At 39.2% G+C, this 23,031-nt stretch overlaps 1 long non-coding RNA gene across 2 annotated transcripts in view; it reads right to left on the reverse strand.

Annotated features, from left to right (window-relative positions):
• LOC130855344 (uncharacterized) overlaps nt 1-23,031 on the reverse strand; it is a 238,017-nt gene that overhangs the window by 138,768 nt on the left and 76,218 nt on the right. For both annotated transcript variants that reach the window (XR_009054306.1, XR_009054304.1), the window contains exon 3: nt 16,481-16,529. This is a non-coding gene — a long non-coding RNA (uncharacterized LOC130855344). The remainder of the gene's footprint in view (nt 1-16,480; nt 16,530-23,031) is intronic.

Here is a 23,031-nt window from a genome sequence, read left to right on the forward strand (position 1 = left end):
CAAAGGGAGGAGTTGAACTGCATCGCAGTTGTAACAAAGGAGCTAATCCCACAGTGTTCTCTGGAGCTGGGATGGTCCTTCTGAGTTGTACCTCTTGAGTCAAGGGACTGAGTTTTATAACCCCACAATGATCAGTCACTCAACACAGGCTACTTCCCAGGGAGAGGCATAATCTTGGGTGAGGTGGCTCCCTTCGGCTGAAAATAATGTTCAGACAGGGATTCAGCTGAGAACTACCAGCCATCAACAGTCCAGCAACTGAATGCCTCAGTCCTGAAGGGAGGGATCTAAGCAGCGCCCCATATCCACTCCCGCCCTGTACTTACACCACTTGTATCCACTGGCTTCATATGATACGTCCTAGGGAAAAGCCCTCTGGGATTCTGACTGGTCTCTTTTTCTGAGGATGCTGAAAAAGGTTAGTGGGACAAACTCACTGCAGCTGGTCTTGAGGCTGTCATTGTATCCCTCCTCTATTACCCATTCTAGATTCTTCCTACCCTCAACTAGCAGCTTTTCTGGTGTAGGTTGTTTAATTTGTGGGGTGACAGAACTCATCTCTTAAGGGACTGAGTTCCTAGTCATCATGCTTTCCTCAGGCCATTATATTTTAAAATCGGGCAGAGGAGTACTAAAAGAATCCCCCAGTGAATCGCCTAAGTGCCAAACGTATTTTTCCAGACCCTGCTATGTAGCAGCAGCCTAGCTGCTTTCCCTTCAGGGCCAATTACTCCTGCCAGGATGTTGACTCCTTTTCTTGACTGCTGGTCTCTTGGCTTAAGGAATCTGAAGTGATGGAGTATTAGGATAGCTTAAAGCTTAACAGGATGTAATACTGTTCTTTGATGGAAGTGCTCCTCTTCTGGCAAACAGGACCTCTAAACCCATAAATCCCATGTCGTGGGGCCAGGAACCCCAAATTTCCCACTGAGTGGGCCACTGGGACAGTTGGTAAATGAGGCTGTTCCTGCCTCCAACCCTTGGTCCCTAGATTCATGTATTCTGCCTCTTAGACACAGGGAACTATATAATGATGGTTGATTGAGAGAACATACTGCACTTACATCCCATCTTTAAAGGTTATCATCTCTAAGCTGGCACCTCATTTGTGTTTTCACGAGGTCATTCTATCACTCTACTAGCTTCTCGATGGTGTGATATTTAATAAGCCTAGTGAATCCTATGATCATGTATCCACTTCCACACATCCTTTGCTGTAGAAAGGGGACCTTGGTTTGATACAATGTTGTGCAAATCCTGTGCTGGTGGACCAAATACTCTCTAGCTGCCGGACTGAGTTGCCAATTGATGCCCTGAAGGAAGGTAAGGCAAACCCACACCCAGAACATATGATGACTGCAGGGTGAAAAAGTTCCAATGTAGTTAAGCTGTCACTATTCACTGGTAGGTATTCTTGAGGGATGGTGCCATACAGGGGACTCAGCACTGGTCTCTGTTATAAAGTGAATGCTTTTGTCTCCCCAGTATTCATATGTTGAAACCCTAACCCCCTCAATGTGAAGCTATTAGAACGTTTGATGATATTAGGTACCTTTGAGAGGTAATTAGGATTACATGAGGTCATGAGAGTGGAGCCCTCATGAATGGGATTAGTGCCCACATAAGATTCACATGAGCGCTTGCTTGCCTTCTATCTCCCCACCATGTAAGGATACAGTGAGAAGTTGGTAGTCCGCAATCTGGAAGAAGGCCCTCACCAGAACTTGACTATGCTGACACCTTGATATCAGAACTCCAATCTCCAGAACTATGAGAAATAAATTTCTGTTGTTTATAAGTCACCCAGTCCATGGCACTTTGTTATAACATCCTGAACTAAGACAGTATCTATTGCTGGAATTTGGCCATTCAGCAGCTGCAGTGGCTAAATGAACACTGAAGAGGAGAGCTCATGCTGTTGGGCCCATGCATAGCCTCCACCACAGCCATCATGGTTATTCCACTTATATTCCCATTATGTCAGCACTGAGATGACCAAAGACAGAGATTGGCTGACATCAGCTAAGTCATTTTGAGACTGACTGAGGCCTGGGACCTTGGATCCTTTAATGGAGTGCTTGCACCTGGACAAACATCTCCTTGAGCAACAGAATACAAAAAAAAAAAAACTATAAGGGACTAAAAATAACTGCGTGCAAGTGCAGTTGGGGCAAATTATGAACAATAACACAGAAAAAGGCCAAAACCCAGCTGCCACTTCTGAGGTGCCAGGAGCAAAAGCAGGGTTCTGTGCATGATCCCTGCACACAGCACCATCAAGGAGGTGGGCAGACCGCCTAAGCTACCCCTCCGGCCTGACCCACTGATCCACCCCCACCCTTACCCCATTTAAGGACCCAACTTGGCGGCCCCCACCCCCACCCCCACTTGCGGAGCAAGCAAGGAAACTTGTTTCTTATTCTCACTCCCTCGTGCTGGAACATGAGTCCCAATAAAGCCTTGCCTGAATTTCTCATCTGGCCTCTTGGCAATTTCTTTTGATTAAGGAGTCCAAGGATCCAGGCTGGTAACAATTTGGTGACTTGGTTGTTTAGTGCCCCTTCCACTATGGATGCTTTCTGGTAGAGATTAACGTGTGATATAAATATCTTCACACTATGCCCACTCCCAGGTGTCCATCTATATACTCCTCTCCAGACTTCCTTATCCCCTATCTTCTAATCTTTCTCCTTCCAGTCTCCTAGCCAACCAGATAAACCATTTTCCACAGCCTATGAATTTATAAATCTTCTTACTTTCAGGCTGCTTCTCTTTCTACACACCATTGCCAGCCATCTGCACTAACCCAGGTCCAAACTCCCACTTTAGAGCAGCTTCCTCAGAGCACTTCTAGTACCAATTCTCTTAGGTCTTGTTTCCCTGGGAAACAGATTCTGAAGGAGATTTGAGTGCAGAAAGTTCACTGGGGAAGATCCTTGGGATCCATGGCTTTGGGGGTGGTAAGGAAGTAGGTGTGGACAGAGAGAAGAGTTGAACTTCAGTGTAGTCACAACAAAGGATTCCGCTGTCACATTGGGGATCTCTGGAGCTGGGATGGCCCTTCCTCAAAGCAAAGAGATTGAGCCTTTATTCCCCTGCCTGACCAGTCATTGTATGTAGGCTGCCCCTGGGATGGTGGTATGATTTGTGTGAGATAAATCTTTGCCTGAGGGCAATTCCCAGAGAGGGATTTAGCTCAGGGCCTTCAGCTTCCAACTTTCCCAGTTACTAAGGGAATTAGTGACTTGGTTATGAAGGGGAGATCTGGGAAGTACACCATAGTAACCACTATGTAGTATAAACCCTACAATACACATACACGCCTTTTTTTTTTTTTTAATGAGACCTAGGATAAGGTCAAGTAACAATGCTTTTTTTGCTAGATATTTCTAAGAAAAATAATGCTCCCATCCTTCAAAATGCTGAAGACTATTCTTTTACTACAATGAAAATACACAAATGATTTATAACAAATCAAGGACAAGGTCAAGAATTTAGATGCTCTTGCCGCAATGAAACCATAATATAACATCTAACACAGATAACGTCTGTTCAAAATATTTAATTACACAAACACAGACTAGAGGAGACCTGATATGATAATATTTCACGCAGAAAATATCCAGGGGAGTTAACTGTTTCCAAGCTTAATGTGTCAAGAGTATAAGGGCAACTACCAAGAAAGCAAATGCATTTAGTTTCTATTAATAGAAATGTAGTTGCTAGCAGATATTATGGTTCTGCCATATATTCCATAATGGACAACCACATCTGGAGAGATACTCAGTTCTCAGCCTCACATTTTAAAAGACACGATTCAAAAGCAGAGTCCTAAGAATAGCAATCAGAGGTCTGAAAATAATGCCCTATGGAGAAAAGCTGAAGGATATGGGAGTGGTTACACCAGAAAGAAGAGGCCCCCCATGAGGAGGAAGGAAGTCGACTAAAAATATTGGATCTGGGCTTTCCAGAAAGAAGGACGAAGATGTGTGGGTAGAAATTACAGGGAACAGATTTCAACTCAATATAATGAAAAAATTTCAAACAATTAGAATTGTTCGATACCAGAGCCAATAGGGACGGCCCCGCCCTGAAAGTATCCAAACGAAGGCTCCCCTCAGGGGTGCCAGGGATATCCCCCTCACAGACATACCCTTTCAAAGCTTGTTTTTCTAAGGTCAGGGCTTAAGAACGAAGACCATACTGGGCCGGAGAAGAAGCAAATTTCAAAAAAAAGAGGCTAATGTTCCTGTACTCCTCCTTGAACACACACACGCATATACATATACACACATCACTCTTCCAAGTTCAGCAATAGGGCAGGAATCCTGCTTCTATTATTGCCCTTACCAAGAGAACAGAATCATAGATAAATAATATCTAAAGATGAAACGGCTAAAAGCTCATTAACAAACCAATGTAACTCAGATTTTTTTTATCTCTTATCTAGATATGTCTACCCATACTCTTTCTTAAGAACTCCTGAATAAAGCAAGTAATTGTGTGAACTCAAATAAATTGTTACCTCCCTGGGGCCCAGCTCTCCATCTGGGAATAAATACAGGAGTTGGGGCTAAGTAATCCTTCAGTCTCTTTCAGCCCAAGCAGTCTCATAGCCCAAGGGAAGGAGCGTTGTTTTTATTAAGGCTGACTTAAAAGTTATTAATTGTCCAGAAACAACTTTTTTGGGGGGGCAGCGGGGGGGGGGAGGTTTACAAAGTAGTTGTAGAGGACCTGTTTGTTGTTAAAGTTTATGACTTAATAAAACACCTGGAAGAAAGTAAAAGAACTCCTAGGAAGAAAAATCTCTAGAATACTCAGAGATGTTTGTTTGGTTTGGTTCACTCATTTTTTTTTCCTGTGAGTTCACAGAAAAGTTTCAAAAATCAACTGCTCTACATTAGGTATACATGACTAGGGGAAGTCAGCTGACTTTAGGAACTGTGCTAAAAAAGAATATCCACCTAAATATGATGCTTTTTTTTTTTTTTAAAGAGAGAACATTGGGAAAGTTTTTTGTTTGTTTTTTGGTAGAAAACATTGTGGAATACTATTAAAATAGGAACAGAACTGACTGGGATTTTTTTAAGGACAGGTATGTCATTTTACACGTGTTTCAAGGGATCTGTATAATATTTTAAAAGTTTATCATCTTATATTTGAATCAAAGTTCAACAAAATAATTAAAATATGCATTCTTATATGATGTTATTAAAATTATTTAAAATATAATCAAGATATTATTAAATAACTTTTCATCTGAATCCAAAAAGGGAAAAAAGGGAATTCCCTGGCAGTCCAGTGGTTAGGACTCCACACTTTCACTGCCAAGGGCCTGGGTTCAGTCCCTGGTTGAGGAACTAAGATCCCACAAGCCATGTGTTGCGGCCAAAGAAAAAGAAAAAAATGGGGGAAAAGATGTATTTTTTTTCCATCTAGGAGCAGCACCCTAGTTAGCAGAGTGAGGAGCTGACTAGAAGGCATATCTTGGATAGTAACAAAAGGTACGTCCCTCCTTAAACATGTACCTCAGATCTAGCACAGATCTGAAATATTTATATTTGTCATTACTGTGGGTTCTGGTACTCTGGTCACTGCTAAAATATAGTATACCCTCTGAAAGAACAACACAATTTAGTAACATTTATTTTGGGATAATCAATGGATTAGTCATCTAAAACGCTAACCACAAGCAGCAGTAAATCAGCTGCTAACAAGTAAGTGTAATCTTAATCTATATTAATAGAAGTATAATTTCATAATGAAGAAAATAAAACCCAGGGAAAGAAAATATCAATATAATCTGGGAGAGGGGTGGGAGTAAAGAAGGTGAAAGAAGAAAAGGTCAGAAGGTGGAGGTATCCAGATGGGAGGACCTAGTGAAGGAGCAGCGACATGGGAGCGAGCGTGGGAATTCTGGAGGTAGCACTGAGATTCTGGGCCTTGCAGCTGAGGAAAAGGATGCGTGACTTGAAGGATGGGTCATGCATCCAAATTTAAATGAGGAATTAGCTAATGTCTGTGAGTTGTTTAGCCCTTTACAAAGTACTTTCATACTGATGATAGTATTTAATCCATCCACCATCCAAGATGGCATCTATTATTCTCATTTTAAAGACAAATTATGGCTGAGATGAAATGATTTGCTCTGATTCACACCAGGTCTTTTAACTCCAATCTCACACACTTCAAGATGGTTTTGGTTTATTTTAACGACTTTGCAGATATTAAATGGAAAATGGACTAGTTAAAAATAAACAGTACTGAATATACCACCACACCTTACACATGTCAAAATGCTTCACATACAGGCTGTTGTTTACTCCTCGGAAACTGTTATCTCCTTTTTATAGATTTAGGAAACTGTGACATAGAATAACTCAAAATTTTGTAAGAAATAATTGATGTGGAACTACAAGCAAAGTCCACCAAGTCTGGCTTTTTCTATGCTAACATGCTGGGTCCCCTTCCCAGTGTGTGGTCTTTGCAAAGCTGATCTCAGGACTAGGCCATGATGAATGAGACTTATAGAAAAAAAGACTGGAAGGAGAAGCAAAAAATTCACAGGACAAACAGACATTGAATAGGAATCCATAGTCAGAGTTCCATTAAACTGCTATGAAAAAACCTACAAGTTAAAATATTAATAGCAATAATAATAAGTGCTTTGGAAAGGAAAAAACAAGATCTCTGCTGAAATCACCACACAGCTCTCCTACAACTGTCACCCATACCACCAAGAAATGCAATATCAAAGATGAACATATATTAAAAATAAACCACAACTGAATAGGTAAGAGACGTGATGATCCCCATTTGAGCTGCCAAAATAATTCTGTCTAGTTTTTCTAAAGCTGTACTGCAGGTGGGGGAAGGCATCTTGCTATCACAGTTGGAGGAAATGATTTTACGGACTAAGCTCATCATATATGTGGTAGACAATCAGCAGGTATTTTACTTTTATAGGGCAGTGGGTAAACATTCCCAGAAAAACAGAATAACATTTGAATAAGTTTTCACTTATTGCAGCTGATATATTTCCTTTTTTGAGCTCCCTGTTCTGCACTATTTTATCTTCAGTAACAGATGAAAATGTATTTGTGAAAAGTCGTAAGTGATACCAATATTATGCTGATACTCTTCTTCAAGACAAAAGACTGCTTATGTCATGTTGCAGTTGGTTTACTGATTTTAAAAACTGCAAAATAAAGACCTGAGAAATAATTAGCTCAGCAATTCCTGACCTCAATTTAGTAATGCAGTTTTTCTATCCATCTCGCACCAGGATATCTGCAATTATTCCAAAGCCCATTATGGAATTTTTCCAAAAGTATCAAAATAAACCAAAAAAAAAAGTTGAAGAACTTTTCAGAGAAAGTGGCAAAAGCATGTCACAAAATTGCATTATAGGTAATGAATGCAAGTCTAAAAAGAAATCTGGAGACCAGTGGCTCTCAACCTTGGCTAAACAGTAGAATCCATCGGGAGTTTTTTTAATCGTCCACGGTACACCTCAGATGAATTACATCAGAATCTTTGGGAGTAGGACACAGGTGTGCATATTTTTTCAGATTCCTCAGGAGATTTCAATGTATAGCCAAGGTCAGAAACAGCTGGAATAGAACCATTAGAAGACTAAATCCTTAAAATAGTGCTATCTTCTGCTAGGCTTGGGGTGGCGGAGAGTATGTGAAACAAAGTGAGAGTAACTGAATCGCTTCTTAACTCCATGACTAAGGCAAGTCTTCAATTCTATGAGTCTCCAAACCTCCTCAAAGGGCCTGCCATGAAGAAGAAATTAAATGAGAGAACACGTGAAAGCACCTAGGCCACTACTTGCCACATAACAGCACTGAATAAATCTTCCTTCCCTCCCCTTCCATCCCTCCAAGTGTTTTAGGGAACACTACTTCTGACCAAATGGATTATAGAGTAATAGATCTAAATACAGGGCACAACTATTCCCAAAGAATTTTTAGGCAAATACAACTACAGCCATTCTTTTACCAATAATGGAAAACAAGTATGCAGAGTCTTCAGTTCACTAATGACTCACATGCCAAAGGTTCATCTAAAAATTGGTTGTAAGAAACAAAAATGAGATGCCATTTTTTGCCAGTTAGCTAAGCCAAAAGATCGATAATCATTGATAATCACCAGTGTTGGCAAGAATGTGGAAAAAGAAGGTTGTGGAAATGTAAATTAGTACAACCATTTTTGGAGAGCAATTTGGCAGTATCTATCAAAAATTTAAATGTACATATTCTTCCATCTAACTAATCTGTTTCTGGACACCTATCCTAGAGACATACCTGCACATACCTACACAAAGAGATAGAATTATGTTTTTGGTTTTTCTTTCACAGAACTTATGACTGTCTCAAATTCTTTGTTTGTAGTCCATCTTCATACTAGAAGGTAAAGCCCTGGAGGAAGAGGTTCTTCAGCCTTGTTCACCAAATAAGAAGGGCTGGGCTTGCCAACAAGACCCATGTTATGGTCATATTTCCTGCCCAGAATGTCATGCGACTGGAAATATACATTTCTTTGGTTTCCAATGCACTATCTCCATCAATCCATTCATGGCTCTCTTCATTTTATTTACTTTATTTTAAATGATATATAAAGACTCATGAATTTACTACAGAACCCAAACAATGATATTAACAATAACTAATATCTATGTATCTGCCCTCCCCATGCTGTCCTTTGTGTGCCCTCCACCCTCAACACTTCAGGGGTAACCACTATGCTGAACTTTGTGTTTATTATTCCTTTGCTTGTTTTTAAATGTTACAAAAATGGTATTGTATATAGTATTCTGGGATTTTCTCTTTTCACTAACATTTTGTGACAGATTCATCCAAGTGTCATATATATCTGTACTCTCATTCATTGCAAGTAAATATTCCATTGTGAGAATTAACCATAATATATTTATCTGTTCTCCTATAGTTGGCATTTTTGTGTTTCCATTTTGGCGCTATTAAGAACAGTGGTACTATGAACACTCCTCCTGACATTTTTATAACAATTCTGGCAGGAAATCTGGCTACCATCACACTAACCCCATCATCCACAAGAATCACAGATGGGCTCCCCTAAAAGGTTTCATTTCTCTCCCCACTCCCTCCCCCAACCAGACTAGTTCAAGGGAGGGAACTTATAAAAGAGGCAAGCCCTCCTTTTAAAAGGCAGCACTTGGCAGCAAACATTTATTGGTATAACTGGCCCCTTCTAGAACTATTCCATTGCCTCCAACCCCAGGCTGGCTGCTTACTTTGCCCACCTGCCCGAATTTTAAAGATATTTTTATTTGAAAGAGAAATTCCTCAACAGTTTGATTTCAATACTTTCTTCGTATCATTTAAAAAAGTCAACTGCAAAGAGAATTTTAGCTACTGATATGAACTCCAACAGATATTCTTGTTTAGCACTAGTAGTTGACATCAAATGCCAAAAAATGCACAGAAGGACTCCTTGATTGGTAAACACACACACACACACACCAGCCTGAATAAAAAATCCAGTATCAATAACTACATATAACCCATTTTATTTCCTCTCACTAAGATATGATATAAAAGATTTAAAACAATTTAGGAAAAGAAGAAAGAATAACATATGCATTGTCTTGTAATGATTTTTTTTTAACTTAATTTAGAGTAGGGCCCAAGTTGTTTGTAATGCCTATATAAATACTACTTTGGCCTCATTGTATTTTACAGTCTTTTCTGGTATTCCCACTGTCTAAAGACCTCAAATTACAGAAACCATTTCTTTTTAGTTAGGTTTTTCAAATTTTTAAATTTTTTGGCCATGCCACACAGCATGCAGGATCCTAGTTCCCCAACTAGGGATGGAACCCACATCCCTAGCAGTGGAAGTGCAGAGTCCCAACCACTAGACCATCAGGGAAGTCCCTAATTAGGTTTGTTTTAAAAGTTGCTGCCCCCACCCCGGAAAGAGAAAACAAGGGGGACCACCAGCTAGGGACCATCTAACTAAAAATAGCCACATAGATAACCACAGGCCCCACCTTGCACCTTTCTGTTCAGATTACAAGTGTTAAGTGTTAGGGTATGTGTTTTGCTAAAATCATGGCCTCAAATTCCTAAACACACCCTCACCAGTCCTGCTCTCCACCATGGCCTACATCCTCCGGATCCAGAAGCAACCATCCACCTTGCCTCCCACTCAGTTCCTGCACACAGTCAGCCCTGCCCTTCCACCTCCCCTCAGCCCCTTCACTTCCGATAGCCCCTTCCTCCGTCCTGCGTGGCTGCAGTGGGGAACACTGGTGGAGGACACCCAGCCAGTCAGACACTTTCAACCCCAGCAGGAACGGAAGCGCTACTCAACGGTCCCTTCTGGAGCCCCCATGGGAGCAACTAACTGTTCTTGGCTCCCCAAACGGCTTAGTAAAACCAAGGCTTCCTAACCTTCTTGCCCTGTGGCCAGTGCCATTCTCTTCACAGAGACTACTGAGATCATCAGCATGAACTTCCACAACATCTCACACCTCTCCAGCCCATGCTTTTATCTATTTTTATCTGTATCCATCTGTGTGAGTTTTCCTCTCATTCTAGAGGAAGTGACCTCCCTTTTCTGGTTTCTGGCTAATTCCCTCACCTGTGCTGGCAAATTCCACCCCTCCCACATAGTGCAGAATCACCCTTACTCTTTCTCTCTCTAGTATGGCTACTTCCCCACATACCCAAGAGTTCATTCTTAAAACAAACAAACAAAACTCCACCATCCCTATTTTTCTCTTTCCCCTCATAAAAAGAACAGAGGACAATTCCAGCCCACATCCACTTCCTACCTCCTGTCCACTCTTCCACAGACTGCAATCTGGATTCCAGCCCTACCACTCCACTCTAGGGGCTCTGGCAAAACTGTAACACCACCCTCACATACCCCACCCCCAACCAGTTGCTAAATCAAAAGATTTTTTTTCTTTCTATGAAAACCTTAGCTGACTTCTTTGTGGCAGTTGACAGTATCAACCACTCCCTTCCTCTTGAAATTTTCTTCTCTCTTGGCTTATAATTCTTGCTTCTCCTCTTAACATATATGACTATTTTTCCTTTTCTCATTCTCTGTTTTTGCCTCCTGTTCTGTTGCGGTCCTCTTAAAATGCTCACACTCTCTATGACCCTAACCTTGGCCTTCTATTCATTACTCTGAGCATATTTTCCTTAGAAAGTTCCACCTCCCCAATATCCATTCTGAAGCCCCAACTCCTCACAGAGCTATAGACCCATACAGCCAACTGTCTTTGGGCCATCTCAAGTGTAACAAGTCTCACACTGAGTTCATAATTCCCCTCATTCCCAACCTACCCACCCCTCAAACCAATAATCTGACCTTCCTGATTTCTCTTACTAAGTGAATGCAATCATCATCTGCCTAATTTTACCCAAGTGGGATCCCTGAGAAGTAGAATGGCAGCTTCCCCACATTCATTCAGTCCGTCCCTGAGGCTTATACAAGCAGCCTCCTCAGCATCATTGCCATTTATTCTCCCCTTCTCCATTCCCATTGCTTCTGCCTTAATTCAGACGATTTGCATCATTAAAATGAATAAGAACTATGTTTACCAAGAGCACTATATGCTGAGAACTTATACATAATTCCCACAATGGAAAACAGGTACTGAGGTACTGTTACCCATATTTTTACAGATGAAAAAAATGACATCCAGAAAAGAAAAACAGCCTCCCAGTTTCATGTAGTCAAGAAGTAGCAGAGCCAAGGTCTATCCAAATTTAAGTCTTCCTGGCTCCAAAGTTCACATCCTCTCCTCCATTTTAGCAACCTCCTGTTGTAATAGCTTTCTAACTGGATTCCCTATATCTTGTCTCACATGCCAAGTCTAACCCAATGTATACTGCAGACAAAATTGGCTTTCCTTTTTTAAAAATCATTTTTATTGTGAAAGTAAAACATATTCAGAAAAAGTTCATAAAATAAGGACAACTTAAATTATTATAAAGTCATCTTTCTAAAATGCAAATCTAATCTTATTTCTGACATTTTCCTAACCTTTTCAAATTCTCCCTACTGCCCTTTGGGTAAAGTCAAATCGCAGGAAAGTGCAGAGGGTCCTCTGGGTTGCCACCTCGGTCTGTACCTCAGCCTCATCTCCTGCCAGGCCACGTGTCCCACCTAATGCTCCAGCCTCACAGACTGTATCTCCATGCTCTTGGCTTTGATCTGACTTGGCTGCCAACTGGGAATCTGGGGTGTGTTCTTCTCCACTCCTTGCTTTACCCCCTCCATTCCTCCACTTTGCTTTTTGGGAACTATGTCTTACTGCTCTCTTCAGAAGATGCTGTTTCTAAAGAGAAAAGAACTTCTGGCAACACTGCATGGCCAAAGCAGTGCAGCTCATAAAACACTTCACTCTTCACACAGATCATCAGAACCAGTGAAATTCTAATGTACTTAGGACATGTCTACTCTGTCCAAAGAAAAAGAAAGTGAAGATTTGAGGCAATCATTGTCGGTCACTTATGGTAAGCTGGAGGACAGACTCTACTTTGACTAAAGACTACACCTCAGTAATTTCCACTCACAGCTCCTCACCACGCCAAAACTCAGGTCAAAGCAGTTAGTAATGTTGATTATTATTGCCATTATCTTACGCAATCCATCTAGCTACATAAGCTAGAACCCTCAGACACATCCTTGACATTTCCCTCCCTGCCCCCTCAACCTATCACAATGTCCTATTTTGCTTCCTAAACTATCTTTCAAAACTGTCCACATCCAATAATGCTGGTCATCTCCAGAACCACTTTCCTCATGCAAGCTACCCTTGTCTCTCAGCGGGAGTACCCAGTTAGCTTCTTAGCTGGTCCACAGAATACACTCTGGCCTCTTCTCATCCTTTCTCCATTTTGGAGCAAGTTAACTTTGCAAAATACCAATATGATCTTATTACCACCCCATCCTCATCCCTACATGATTAAACCTTCTTAATGTCTTGTCTTTACTTATATGACAAAGACAATGCTCTTTAACATTTCTAGCCCCTAGAACAAGATTTGGCACACAGTAGGCATTCAGTACATTTCAATTGAATGAATAAATGAATGAATGAATGAATGAATATAACCTTCATCTATACTCTTCGTTTCTCTAATCGAGAATTCCAGAACAGACTTTCAGTTCTATGTTCCCTCTAATCACTTGGCTTTTCCCTCTATTTTTCACTCTCTTTCTTTGCTCCTTGTCCAAGTTAATTCCTGCCTCTTCCTTCCGATCAGAATGTAACCATCATGTCTCCAGAGCAGGCTTCCCTAACCAACCTGACTAGTCCAAAGTCCTCCTTACAGGCTTTCCTTGCATCATGAGCCTCTTCTCCACAGAGCTCATCACACTTGCAGTTTTATATGTGCTTGTGTAATGACTTTACTGATGTCCACTGCCCTGCTAGCCAGTAGCACTATGAAGGCAGGACTGTGTCTGTTCTCCCTCATCAATATATCCCAGGTACTTAGCACAGTGTTTGACATTCAGGAGACATTCAATAAATAGTGAACAGATTAATAGACGCTTTGTAATGTGCAGAGTGCCCACCCTCTTTACAATTTCATTTTAATACAGATCTGAAACCTAGAAGCTCGTTTGAGAGTCAAATCACAGAAGATGGTTCTCTTTCTACTCTTTTTTCTTTGAAAGTACTTGATGAAGTCAAAAGTAAAACTTCTGAACTCCCAGGATACAATGCTTTTAAATATTCTTTCATCTGAATAGTTATAGGACAATTATCCTTTTTTAAAAGATACTTTTCTGGGTTTTGAGATCCCAAAAATAAAGGAGGCAGAATTTGCAATAACTAGCCTTAATAAAATAAAAATCTCTCTGACCTAAGCAAGATCTTTCACATTACCAATGAAGTGTAAACTTTTTTCTGGACAAAAAATAACCTATTTAAATTTAAATACAAATAATGAGGCTTGATGCTTCTTGGTGCATGCAGGGTGTTTGTTTTGAAGAAATCACGTTTTAAGCATCAATTCACGTAGTTTGTCATATGCCTGACATTTCTAGGGAAAAAATTAAACCATTAAGTCATATAGTTTTTAAAAGATTGATGTTAATATGTTTTTTTAGGAGCTATATCTTATTACTCTTTTGGTAAGATGCTTTGCCAAAAGAAAAAGAGGTCTGTTGCCACATTGCAGGCCAAAGGCAGTGCTGTCCATTATAAATACTGCCACTTGCATGGGACCGAATCATCATAAATGGAGAAGTCTTAACACACTTAGGGCATATCTTTGTTCTCTGAAATGGAGATTTGATTCAATCATTTTAATTTCTGGATAATTTATAGTGATGTGGAGATGGAGTATAGAGTCCTCTTTGGTTAAAGGCTACACTAGAGTTGTTCTCGCCTCAGCCCCACAACTCAGGTGTAGAATTGAGTTAATAATACTCATGACACTCTGGCCTAATAGGTTGGTGCTATGTCCCTCCCTTGTATTTACTTCTTTTAGTCAAGATTCCCTTAACCATTCTTCTCCCTATGGTAAGCACTCACCCTAATATGCTTACTATCTAAATCATTGGATATATATATATATATATATATGTATCCTTATAAAGCACAAACGCTGGCCTACAAGGCCATCCATGACCTGGTGCCCACTAACTCTGACTTTATCTGCTCCCATTCTCCTACATCTCATTGTACTTTAGCCACTTTGGCGTCCTAGCTATTTCTTGAATTTACTATGCACACCTCAGGGCCTTTGTCTTTGCTGTTTCTTCTGCCTGACACACTTATTGCTCAATCCACATGGTTCACTCACTTCCCTCATGTGTTTGTCCAAATGTCACTTTGTTTATAAAAAGGAGGAGGGAGAGAACTTTACCTATCTTTGCTTTTGGTCTTTCTCCTTCACTAGCATGAGAAGCAGTAGGGCATCCTGGTTAAAAGCCAGACCCTAGAGATAGCTACTAGGCTTGCATTCTCACTCCACCACTTACTATGTGATCTTCAGCAGGCAGCCCTGTGCCTCAATTTCCTCAGCTCTAAAATGGGAGTGATGACAGTATTTACTTCACATGGTTACAATCTGATCTGGCACACAATCTACACTATTTTAGTATTACCTGCTGTTACTATTATTACATTTATTTATTTATTTGTTTGTTTTTAACTTTTTATTTTTTCATTTTTTACAATAAACTGCATATATTTAGAGTGTACAATTTGGTATCCCAATCTCCCAATTCATCCCCCCCCCCCAACCTATTTTTATTATTAGAATTAAGCTCCACAAAGGCAGGGACTGAGTTTTCTTTGTATTCCCATTTACTCATTAAATAAACGCTATTTTGCATGTGCATGGTTTTTTAAAGAAAAAAATTTAAGTATAACATACATACAGAAAAATTAACATCATAAGTATACAGCTCTGTGAATTTTCACAGATAAACCCATGAAACTACCACCCCGTTAAGAAATAAAACATAACCAGCTCACTAGAAACCCATCCCAATAACTCTGACCTCCTCCAAAAGATAACCATTATCTTGACCCCACCATTATAGATTAATTTGTCTGTTTTTTAAATTTATGTAAATAGAATAATATAGTTAGTACTCTATTATAACAGGCTTCTTTCATTAGTTGTAGCATGGAGCAGTCATTTATTAATTCTCATGACTGTATAGTATTCCAGTGAATACTGTATTCCATTACAGTCTTTTAACATGCAGCTATACTATCATTTATTTATCTGTTCTCTAGCTGATGGACACTTGGATGGCTGGTTTCCAGTTTGGGACTGTTATGAATGGTGTTGCTCTGAATATTCTCAGACATGTCTGGCACACATAGGCATACATGTATATATACCTAGAAGATGAGTTTACTGGGAAGTAAGGCATGTTTTTGCTTAGTGCTAGTAGATCCTGCCCAAAAGTTTTCCCAAATGGTTGTACCAGCTTACACTCCTTATAGCATTAGGTCAAAGTTCCAGTGTTCATGTATTTTTAAGCAACATAAATATTATACAATAGACTTTCTTCTCTTTCCCACTGTTTTCACTGAAAACTATGCTTTTAAGATCTATATATGTTGCTGTACACTTATTTCCTCTAACTACTGGATAATATTTAATACTATGCTTTCATCTATTGAATTCGTTTTCTGATTATTTGGAATGGTGCTTATTAGTGCAGCAGGCTTTTGTGTGCCTCTCCAGCACCCATTCCCCTCTTCTTCCATCCTGACAACTAACTGTGCTCATCTACATGGACAAGTACTCCAGCCCCAGCCCTCAGAAGTGACTCTTAGGTCATCCAAACAAATCTGGTACTTTTATTTCTCTTGTGACCCTGTTCTGGCCAATGATATTTGAAGAGAAGTCTGTGCAGGATGCAACAGTGGTAAAGGTGCTTCTTCTGAAAAGGTTTCTTAGCTCTTCTATAGAAACATAAGGAAGATTCCCTTTTTTCTTACCTGGATGTTGGTGTGAGATTGTGATAGCTGGAACTGCTGCAGCCATCTTCTGACCAGGGAGGGAGGTGGATGAAAGAGGAAAAAAACTGAGTCAATCATTATCGCACTAAGCCAGGAGCCACCCTACCATCAGACTTAAATGAGAAAATTATTTTAACTTGGATTTTCTTACTTGCAATCAAAATGGTCCCATTACAACAATTAAAACATTAGCATTGGCTTGCCCTTTAAAAGCTATTTTAGATTTAAAGTGGATTCATATAACACTGTATCTCAGTCCCTTTACTCTGTTTTAAATAATTTCAGTTTGATGCCCTTTACTGACAATGAGCTTAATTTTATGACACTGATCATCTAGCAAACAGTATCTCTTAATTTTATGACACTGATCATCTAGCAAGCTTACTATTCAGCACTGTGCAACTTGTTCATTTATCATTTTAGAACACAGTTGACTTGGAACAAATATGATCTGCTAACTAAAGGATACCATAACACGTTTGAATTAGTGTTTTAATCTTGTATCTTAGAAAAAGCATGTTAGCCCCAAATTTTCAAAATATTAATAGTAATGTCTTTTATTATATCTCATAGATTTTAGAACTTTGTTATTAATTTTTGTACAGGTGATACATACATTGATATAAGATACAATGTCACTTACATGGATTCTTGATTTATTTGACAAGTCTTTTATAGGATAATTAAAATCTCAGCATTTTATCTTACACAGTATAAAATAATATAATTATACTTGCTGGAACACAGTCAGTGTTAGGCACTGAAACTGGGCCTTTGTAAGCACGATTTAATTTTACTTCTAAGAGGTATTTTTATTCTAAGTTTTAGAAGAATAAAGGGGCTACACAGCAAGTAAGGAGCAGAGCCGGAATTTGAACCCAGTCCTATCAGATTATAAAGCACACTTTTAGCCACTTTGCTATGTGATTTATTTAATTTTTTACTGTGACAACTACATGCATACTTAACACCAGAAGAAAGGTGCCATTATAAAGTTTTAGCCCTTTAAAGTAAGCTAAAATAATAATTATAATATCTAACATTTATTGGGCACTTCCTGTGTGGTGTGCAACTGTTCTAAATGTTTTAAACATATTAACCAATTTACTCTTTGCCAAATTTATCTTCAGGTAAATAATGAATTATTTGAGAATAAACAAAGGAGCCTTAAACAAAAAAAAAGTAGGACTATTAAATAACATCCTGATCATATTTAACATAGTTTATTTCTATGGAGGATAATCATTATTTCGTTATATCATTTAGAACTTTTTCTATTGTAATGGACCAAAAAAGTCCCAAATCAAACTGACTTAAGCCAAAAAAGAGACTATTAGCTTATGTGATTGGGAAATCTCCAGAGACAGAGCTCCTCCAAGTAGGGATGGATTGTGGGCTCCATAATGTCCCACAGCTCATTTTTACCCATCTTTTCATTCTGCCCCTATCGGCTACCCCCATTTTGTTGGCTTCTTTCTCAGACTCTAAGTTAGTGGTTCCTGGCACCTCCAAGTATTCCCCTTCTGATGGCAAAATAAGAGGCAGCAATCCCCACCTCACATATATTCAAGTTCAAAGCCAGAGGGACTTTTCTAACAATCCTAGTATTACTCTGACTGCCCTGGCTTAAGTCACTGCCCACTGAAACCACCCTGTGGCAAAGGAGGTGCAATTCCCTTACTTTTGGTTACAAGTAGGGAGATTCTGGTGAGGAAGATGAAATTCACTGATTGCCTCAGGCCAGAGTCACTGTCTCTACCTCTAGAACCAAAGGGTAAGGCTTCAGCCATATGAACTAAGAATAGAGGTAGAGAGGTGGTTCCTCAGAAGAAAATCAGTGAAATGAATGCTATTGCAGATGGTCCCCCAATGAACCACATCTGTTTTTCATAGCTTTGACAGTCCCCTCCCTTCAAATCTGGCCCTATGACTAGCTTTTGTTTTTTGTTTTTTTTATAGACCTTATTCTTAAGAAAAGTTTTAGATCTATAGAAAAAATGAGGTCATAGTACACAGTTCTCAGCTTCCTCTCGAATTTCTCCTGTTATTAACATCTTATATTTGCATGGTATATTTGTTACAATTAATGAAAACTTGTTAATATATTATTATTAACTGAAGTCCATAGTAATTTTTTCAGATTTCCTTAGTTTCTGCCTAATGTCATTTTCTGTCCTAGGATCCCATCCAGGATACCATATTACATTTACTTGTCATTGTCTCCTTTGGTTCCTCTTGGTTGTGACAGTTTTTCAAAATTTGTCTTTGATGGCCTTAACAGTTTTGAGGAATATAGATCAAGTATTTTGTAGGCTGTCCTTCTACTGGAGCTTGTCTGATGTTTTTCTCATAATTAGACTGTGGTTATAGGCTTTTGGAAAGAAGAGCACAGAAGTAAAGTGTCATTTTTATCACAACACATCAAGGATACATATTGTCAACATGATTTATCACCGTCAACACTGACCTTGATCATATGGCTGAGATACTTTTCCTTCCCCTGTTCTATTCTGTGCTTTTTGGAAGGAAGTCGATAGGAGCAGCCCACACTTAAGGAGTAGGTATTCATGCTTCCCCTTCTTGAGGGTGGAATATCTACACACATAATTATTTGGAGTTCTTCTTCAAGGGAGATCTGTCTCTTCTCCCACATTCACTTATTTATTTAATCATTTATTTATATCAGTATGAACCCAATGGATCCCTATCTTATATTGTACTTTGGGTGATAATCCAATATTATGTATTTACTTTACTGCTCAAATTGTTCCTGCTTTGGCTGTCGGGAGTTCTATAAATTGGCACCTATGTATGACTAGCTTTCTACTAATTGAATGAAAACAAAAGTGATGCTGCATGACTTCCAAAGCTGGGTTATCAAAAGCCTTGAAGCTTCTCCAAGAGTCTTTTAAACTTTCACTCTGAGAGAAACAGCCATCATGTAAAAATTCTAACTACCCCGAGATTGTGATACTGTGAGGAATCCCAAGCTAGCCATGTGAAGAGGTCATGTGTTAATAGAAAGAGAGTGATACCATCTTCTAGCTCTTCTAGCCATTCTAGCTGGGGAGCCAAGTATGTGAGTCAAGAACCATCTTAGATGTCCAACCCACTGGAGGCTTCAGATTACTGTAGCTCAGGCTCCATCTGCCTGCAACCATATGAGAGGCTCCAAGCAAGAATTCCAAGCTCAGAAAATAAATAAGAAAAATAAAAATAAAAAACAAGAATTCCAAGCTCAGCAGAGCCCAGTTAACCTAAACAACCACCTATGATAGCAATGAATTGCTATTTTAAGCCACTAAATTTGGGGGGAGGAGATGTGATGTAGTAAAAGATACCTTAAACAAATGCAAAAATCTACCAGCTGTGGTATTAACTCTCAAACTAGAATAAGTTTTATTAAACAGCATATGGTGATGATTTTCTTGTTTTATCACCCAGAAGAAATAATTTATCCACACATATGTGACAAAAATGTTAATGAATCTTTTTCTTCTCAAATAAAGTTATTTAACTTCTGGGGCTCTTGAGGTAACATTTTGATGAGAAACATTGCTCCATAGAGATAGTTAGGCTTTCTCAAAATATTAATATCAGTTCAAAACCAGTAATTTTATTCTTGAATAACTCTGCTGCCTGCCTAACAATTAGTCATAGCAAAGTACACTTTGGAGTAGAATTTTCAGGCAGCGGAATCTTTCAAGAATCCAGAAACCTGAAATGTTTCCCAGTGTCACGGTGGGAAATACATTTCTACATTTGAGATGATCTAAATTTCTACTGGCACCTTTAGAGGGGAGGGGAATGGGGAACACAGGTCTCCATTCTACCAAAAGGCAGAACATGTTGCTTTTCTACATGAGCTATACATTTCCGGGAGTTAAGGTGGTGGGGGTGGGGGAGATAGAGGAGATGGGGACACAGTGAGGAAAGAAGCCAATATACACTTCCAGAAGAGATAAATGTCAAGATTAGATTACCAGATTCGAGGAGGCTGCCACATACATTTTTTTTTCTTCAAGGGAAGATAGATTGGATTTCTATTTTATTCCTGATTCCCCTCCTCTCTCTATTCATATTTCCTGTCTCTCATTTAGAACAGTTTGCTCTCATTTTATTTGCAAATATATTTAAGCTTCATTACTTTGTATTCATTTTATCTAAATTTGAAATAACTTGACTTGGCTTGGGTTTAAGTTTATCTTGAGATAATGAACACAGTATTTGCCTAACAAAATAATAGAATAAACAAGGCTAAGAAGAGTTTATTTCAAAATAGTTAAGATCAAAATATTTTTGATCTTAAATATTATTAACTGTGTGTCTACAAACATATATTGCTAATCTGCAAACAAGTCTTACCTATGTACTGGATATTCAAACTGGAAACACATTAATTAGTTGAAGTTGCCAAGACAATAAAAATATATTTCTTCTTAAATATTCACCAAGAAGGGCCACTACAGTTTAGAGAACGAAGGTTCCCTGAGACCAGAGACAGAGCCCTGAACATGAAGTCCAGGCCTTAGGAGACATTCAATAAGTGTGAACTGAATGAATAAATCAAAGGTTCACACTTCAATAACTGAAGTTTAGGGATTTAACAGAGATGTCTCAAATGGCAGTTCATGGGTCAAATTCAGCCCACATTCTTGTCTGGTTTATCTACATATTGTTATATTTTGTTTTGTTAAAAAGGTACTAAATTCATTTGGTTAAAAATAGTATATAGTGAAAAGTCTCACTCCCACCTTTGTGTCTTATCTACCCACCCGCCCCCAACTTCTCTCAAGGTAATCTCTCTTTTATTAGTTTCTTGTGTATTCTTCCAGAGCTTCTTTAGGCCAATGATAAGAAAATATGCACAGATAATCTTAATTTCCCCTTTTTTACACAAAGGTAGAATATTATACATGATGCTTTTTTATCATGCTTTTTTCACTGAATTTAGACTTGGAGATCTTTTTCTCTATCATCCTAAACTAGTTATTCTCATTCACTGCATTTCATGCCCAGCCATGGTAGGCATTTGAGTTATAGCTAAAGTAATACTACCAAAGGCAGAGTGGGAGAGGAGACTTGTTTTGCCCAATTCATCATATCAGAGTAGCTGAGCAGGAGTGGAGAGGCCACTACATAGTAAGATGTCTTAAACATAGGGAGTTCATCATCCTACATATGAGTTACAGTGAATGAATTGCATATACAGCATCCACAGATTGTTAGCTGCCCTACTCCCCACTTTACACACACACACACACACACACACACACACACACACACACACACACACAGACCTGGAAATGCTAAATCAGTGACAATGCCAGAATTCTTTAGTGAGAAAATCTCAACACTTTCCTCCCTTTTCTCTAAGTGCCCAACGCTTCTATGCCAACTGCCCACATTATACTTTCCAGAGGTCAATTCACCAGATGTAGTGTATCCTAGACTCAAGAATTTTAGGAGTCTTGTTAAAATTTTGGATTCCCAGCCCCATTTCTTGGATATTCTTACCTAGGTCTGAATCTTTGCTTTTATGGAAGAATGTTTTAAGATGCTAAATATGTACCCAAGCCTGTGTTGAAACTGTTCTCTTAGGGACTAGTCATTATAATTAGACCCTGAGTACCTTACTAGATGTCTTTTCTAATGTCATTTTAAAGAAATCTTCTTTCAGAGAAGAGCTTCCCAAAGTTTTTCTCTATGATGAACATAAAAAGTTAATACTTTTTGGTGCACTGGAGGAGGCCACTGTCAGCCAGAAGCAACAGATCCAGGGATTTTAGAAGGATGGCAAGATGAAAAGTTGTATTTCATAGGTACAATGTTTGGGAAATTTTGCTTTAGAGTATCTTGAGGAGAATGAGAAAGGAAAGTGGCATTTGTTTAGCTCTTGTAATGCTTGGTGCTATACTTAAAACTAAGGCTTTTATCTTGCATACTATCTACTAAGCGTAGACAGATATATATTACTTCCTCCGTTTTAAAGGAAAACAAACTAAGATAGTCAGTTTTAGATCAAACCTCTTCCAAAGGTAGAGTCAAGAACCAGAATTTGAACTGACATTTCTGGCTCCCATGTCCAAAATTTTTTTAGCATTGCCTCAAATGGCAACTAATACATATCTCAAAGATGTGCAAGAAAAACTCAAATGACACAACCTCTCCTGGAGATATTTTGGCTTCAACCCTAGTTGCTGGTGCCCAGAACACAATTCTCTTTGTGGTCGCCAGTCTCCAAGCTGGCCCCCAGCGGCCTTCAGGGATCCTGCCTCTTGGTATTCACGCTCTGATATTCCTCCTCCCACATCATATCAGGATTGGTCTGTATGACCAATAAAATACAGCAGACACAATGATATGTGACTTCAAAGGTTAGGTCACTCACTCTGGGAGAATTCAGCTCCCACGAGGTGAGGATACTCGAGCAGTCTCATGGAGAGGCTCACATGGTGAGGAACTGCCAACAGTCATGGAAATGAGCCATCTTGGACGCAGTTCCTTCCGCACCAGTCAAGCCTTCAGAT

Source organism: Hippopotamus amphibius, chromosome 1 (genome assembly GCF_030028045.1).
Source record: "Hippopotamus amphibius kiboko isolate mHipAmp2 chromosome 1, mHipAmp2.hap2, whole genome shotgun sequence".
In the NCBI taxonomy this organism is placed as follows: Eukaryota; Metazoa; Chordata; class Mammalia; order Artiodactyla; family Hippopotamidae; genus Hippopotamus; species Hippopotamus amphibius.